Consider the following 6,000-nt stretch of genomic DNA (forward strand, 5'->3'; position numbering starts at 1 on the left):
GTACCTCTACAGGGGTGGCCAATGTGGCCTTAGGGGAAAATAGTTCCCAGGGGCATTTGATAGACTAAGAAGTGATCACCCTTAGCTGGGAGAAGGACTCAGAGGGTGAGGTGTTGATCCCTGAGGGTGGGATTCATCACTTCCACCAGGTGGCAGTCGACGGGGTCCCAGTCACTGCTATAAGGGACATCGGGGCTAGCCAGACCATGGTTGTTGAATGCTAGTATCTACAGAGGAGTTTACAGGCAAGGTGTATAGGGTTACTCCAGCCCATGGGCAGCACATCTTCTACCCTTTGGCCCTAGTTTCCCTAGAGTGGGGCGGGAAGGGGTGACCCAGAGAAGGGTCATAGCTAGTACACAGATGCCCATAGAATGCTTTCACAAGAATGAGTTGCACTCGAAGTCAGGGGAACTGGAAGGGGCGGCCGCCCATGGCACCCTAACAGTTCCTGTACCTGGGGGTACCCTTCCAAGCGGAAGGTGCAGGACCCCAGAGGCATGAAAAGGGTGAGGGAGAGACAATCCCTGTCTCCTGTTCATTCTCAGGGTGCAGACCCTAGGCTGATTGACAAGACTCTGGATACCACCCCATTATTGGTGGGAGGTGAAGTGGAAAAAGGGTGAAAGGCTGCTGGGGCTATTTCCACCCACTTTAGAAACCACAGAGATTAGAGACCCCTGGATGACCTGATGACCGGCTCTGAATACTGACAGCTGTCTATGACTTCTGTTGGTTGTTGTCTTTATGGGCAGAGTTCTCCCTGGGTTGTGGACAGAAGTCATACCCAAGGTGTGGAAAGGGATGCATAACTTTGTCGGCCATGGTGGCACTGTCTGAGTACTGGGATGCATCTGTGAGCAAATTATGAGTAGGTGCTGCACAAATGGGGTCCACGGTTAGGAAAAGGGTTCAGATGCGTCCAGGCAGTGGCTCAGGAGAGTACAGACAGAGCGATCCAGCCGAGTTCAATGAAACATAGAACTGACAATTGCCCCTGCAGTAGTGGACTATTGTCCTTCTTTCCATCACCCAAGCAGGGACGTCCATCAAAGTATTGATTGGTCTATCATGGCTTTACAGAAAGTAACAACAAAAGGGAGGTAGAGTGGAGAGTCAGGATTCTTACTCCACGGGCACTGTTTACATAAACAAAAAGAATCCTACTCACTGTGGACCAGGGGGGAATGTCGACCACAGATGCGGGGACATTCAATGTTTTGTAAAATACCCCTCACACACCAACAGGCCCCTTGGTGTCATGCTTCATCATTGGGGCCTTCGCACCCCTCTAACGGGATGCGGCGTGCTGAGACCTACGACTACGTGGGAGCACTTATAGTATGGACTATGTGTGGTGCGTGTGGTGGATGTGGTAGGGTACTCTATGAACAATGTGAGTGGTGGGATGTGGTGAAGGTTAAAAAGTACCTGGCTCGTAGGTGTTAAGGAAAAAATGTTATTCAACCTCGGGCTGGTACTAGTAAAAGAAGTGCAGTTTGAGGTAATCAGCTGTCGTAATTATGGACAGTACCTCTGGTGTGCGTCAACATGTTTCAGAGCTGGTGCTCCTTCTTCAGGACGGGGGCACAACTTCCCCACCTTACTCACGTTTTTCTATTTTGGTGTGGAATAAACCAAAAAGTGAAGGACTATTTACAGTGTTATTAAAGTTAACTAAGGCTACAGTGTGCCTACAGCGGTTTTGGAACATGCAGTTGCATGACCTAGAGAAAACAAAACAACATTTAAAATAAATTTGGTTGCCCTGGTTGGGCTAGCTCTGACAGGTGCAGTCACCTGGAGCACCAAAGATTCAATGATCCTGTAAAAGGAAGGGGACACACAAGACACACAACACACAGAACACATATTAAGTAAGAGAGGCACTGGGTCATACCTAATGTGTTCGGTTTTCTTGCTTCATGAGCATCAAGTGAACGTAGAGGGTATTGTTGTTGCTAAATTTGTAACCTAGATGGATAGAGATTAGGTTTCAGTCCCTTGTACTCACTGTTTTAAGTAGTGGATGGTGTTAAGGTGTACCGAATACTCACAAACTCTGGGTAGAAATTTCTCTGTGTTCTCCCTACGCTGCTCCGCTGGTACTGACTCCTGGAGCTCTCCCTATCGTATTTATACCTGCAGTGCTTGATTCGTTTCTGCCATTCATTGGCTAATAGGCGGATGTATGTTATGACCTTATATGGTCGATCCGCCCGTTAGCCAGTGGCATGGTATCCTTTAATTGGTATGCCCGTTTTTTTATTGAAAAATAGCCGTCAGCTGCAAGGAAAAGGACCTGTGCCCGAAGCGCGCATGTGCATCAAAATGTCCTGCCTCCAGCGTTCGGTCTAGAAAAACGCATGCGCGAGAGAACCGGGCATACCAATTAAAGGATACCATGCCACTGGCTAACGGGCGGATCGACCATATAAGGTCATAACATACATCCGCCTATTAGCCAATGAATGGCAGAAATGAATTAAGCACTGCAGGTATAAATATGATAGGGAGAGCTCCAGGAGTCAGTACCAGCGGAGCAGCGTAGGGAGAACACAGAGAAATTTCTACCCAGAGTTTGTGAGTATTTGGTACACCTTAACACCATCCACTACCTAAAAACAGTGAGTACAAGAGACTGAAACATAATCTCTATCCATCTAGGTTACAAATTTAGCAACAACAATACCCTCTACGTTCACTTGATGCTCATGAAGCAAGAAAACCTAACACATTAGGTATGACCCAGTGCCTCTCTTACTTAATATGTGTTCTGTGTGTTGTGTGTCTTGTGTGTCCCCTTCCTTTTACAGGATCATTGAATCTTTGGTGCTCCAGGTGACTGCACCTGTCAGAGCTAGCCCAACCAGGGCAACCAAATTTATTTTTAATTTTGTTTTGTTTTCTCTAGGTCATGCAACTGCATGTTCCAAAGCCGCTGTAGGCACACTGTAGCCTTAGTTAACTTTAATAACACTGTAAATAGTCCTTCACTTTTTGGATTATTCCACACCAAAATAGAAAAACGTGAGTAAGGTGGGGAAGTTGTGCCCCCGTCCTGAAGAAGAGCACCAGCTCCGAAACATGTCGACGCACACCAGAGGTACTGTCCATAATTACGACAGCTGATTACCTCAAACTGCACTTCTTTTACTAGTACCAGTCCGAGGTTGAATAAAAAATTTTCCTTAACACCTACGAGCCAGGTACTTTTTAACCTTCACCACATCCCACCACTCACATTGTTCATAAAGTACCCTACCACATCCACCACACGCACCACACATAGTCCATACTATAAGTGCTCCCACGTAGTCATAGGTCGCAGCACGCCGCATCCCGTTAGAGGGGTGCAAAGGCCCCAATGATGAAGCATGACACCAAGGGGCCTGTTGGTGTGTGAGGGGTATTTTACAAACATTGGCTATCCTGGCTTTAGGCTAGAGAGGAAGTCATGTTGGAAATGGCCCTTTCTACAGGGTCACCCCAAAATGTTTTGCTTCCTCTTCCCCTTTTATGACTCCTTTTTGTTTGCTTTAGGATACTGGGCACTTTACCACTGCTAACCAGTGCTAAAGTGCATGTGCTCTCTACTTATAGGCCCAGATGTATCAACGCATTCTGCAATTAAAAACAGGCCGATTCACAGAATTGGCCCGTTTGCATCTCCAAAAGCGTTTTGCAATGTATCAAGCTTTAACAATTTGCAATATGGGTAATTGCAATTATTTGCGATTACCTAAATTGAGAATGCAGTTAGGGAATCGTAATTTGTGATTCCCTAAATGCTATTCTTATAGCCATCACAAATTGCGATATTGTTTTAAGGAATCGCAAATTACCACCAACTTAAGATGGTGGTAGTTTGCAATTTCCTAGGAAAAATTCACTTTTTGCATTTTTCAAAGTGCCATGTGGTGCACATACATGCCCTTAGGGAAGAGGATGGAGAAGTGAAGTCATGTGGGTCAGGTACTAAATTATATTGTTCCAGGGAATGTTGTCGGTTATGCCTGTTTTTCCTGTTGAAATCCGGTAAATCCAGCGTTGTTCCTTTTCGAAATGCGGCTTTTCAAGTTTTCTGCACTTATCAATTGCTCTATTACTACCCAGGTAATATCGGTGCGAGTATGTCCTTGATTGATGAAGTAGTCCATCCTCTTTATTTTGCTCCATCTGCACCTTATATTGCTCCTGTAATAGTCAATTCAGGTCTTAATTTTTCTCATGGTCATCCCCACGTAGCATAATCCACAGGAGCATGTGATAAGGTAGACCACACTTGATGAATTGCAACTGGTATGTCTGCATAGTGTTCATGTTTTGCCTGGTTCTAAATTCAGAGATTTTGTTGTTCTGGCAGGTGACCGACACTGCTGTTACCGCAAGGGTGGTGGCTCATCACCTCTGGTAGGCCCCCATAGGCTTCGTACAGTAGTTCTTACATCCTTTGCATTCTTACCAGAGTGTCTTTTAAGCTTTTGGCTTTTTTGCATAACGCAGAGTCAGTTGGGAGGGGAGGTTCACCAGAGCAACTGTCCCAGCCCATCACCATAATTATTAAAATGTTCATGAGTTCTTGACTTTAACACCGGATTCTTCATGCATCAATGTTTTTTCTTCTGTTCCCTCAAGTTTTCCAAATATCCAAAGTCTGTTCCCTGGTTCACGCCACTCAAAATAAAGACCGGAGCATGTTGCCGGTTAGGAGGTCCTAGACACAGTTGCAAACTGCATGCCCAAATACCTTGGAAAAGATGTGGTCTGAGGGAGAGGGGAGTGCCTGGGAGAAGGGCATCCTCAAAGTCCATCACAGCTCAAAGCTAGAGTAGAATGCAGAAAGTCCTCACCCCCGTATCAGGCCTAGCAATCAGCCAACACACAAGGACTTACATACACCATCTAGAGAAAGCAGTAAGCCCAGCCTCAAACACCTCAAAACAACATGAGCAGGTGTACTCTGGGGCCACAATACAGCTTTCTGACTGCTTCCACTTTCATGAAAAAATGAGACAAAAGATCATGTAAGTTCTAGGGAGCCACCCAAAGGACCAACAAAAAGAAGCCCAAAAGTTTTCTCTAGAAAAAAGGCGCAGTCAAGACACCTGGTACCACCAGGGTCACGTTGCATGACACATGCCAGGGACTATAGGCGGACACACGTGATCTCAGGGCACGTTGCAACCACCAACAGTACTCAGATTGTGACACGCCCCTCATTACATATCGTCCTGCATATGTGTAGGTCAAAAGACACAACCCACACTGATAGCACCTCCTTGCACACTTTCAGAACAAAGGGCTGGTGACGCCCATAGACCCTAGCTAAAATGTATGCCACCCTAATATTCACCAGGTCATGCCGGAAAAAATCCTTCAGAAGCCTGACACTCAGGTAGTTAACACCTTCAGCGCGGCGCAAATTCTCGCGCCGTGCTGAAGGTTCTAATGAGCCAACTGGCTCATGACGGAACGGTTCCATCATGAGCACAGCTCAACCGATGCTCATGACCGAACCGTTCCGTCATGAGCATCGAAGGGGTTAAGGATAAGGGGAGGCCTAACAACTCATAAAAAACTGAGGAGTACCATAAACAAAACCCAGTCTTTAACGTAAGCCATTAAAAATAGATACCCCGACAGGGGACACCTTCCGGTACCTCACTAAAATTGCATGAATGGAGTGTGAAAAAAACAGCCGTACAGAAGAGCAGAGGAACCCCGATGAAAAATGATTGTCGACGGCACATGCAATAATACACTATTTTCTGAACTAACCAATAAACGTATCTACAGTCTGCAGGCTCGGACTGCTGGAAGAATCCAAGCTCCAAAAAAGTGACACTGTCCAAAGTCAGAAACCTTCTCTGGGCAAATGCACCAAAATTATCAGTATCCATCCAGGGAGTGACTTTCCTTGGGCACAAAATTCAAATCTCTCCCACTCAGAGCTTTCCTGTCAAAAGTCAGTGGCTTCACTGGGACCCTGTCCATTGA

The sequence above is a fragment of the Lissotriton vulgaris genome, chromosome 3_1 (genome assembly GCF_964263255.1).
Source record: "Lissotriton vulgaris chromosome 3_1, aLisVul1.2, whole genome shotgun sequence".
Taxonomy (NCBI): domain Eukaryota; kingdom Metazoa; phylum Chordata; class Amphibia; order Caudata; family Salamandridae; genus Lissotriton; species Lissotriton vulgaris.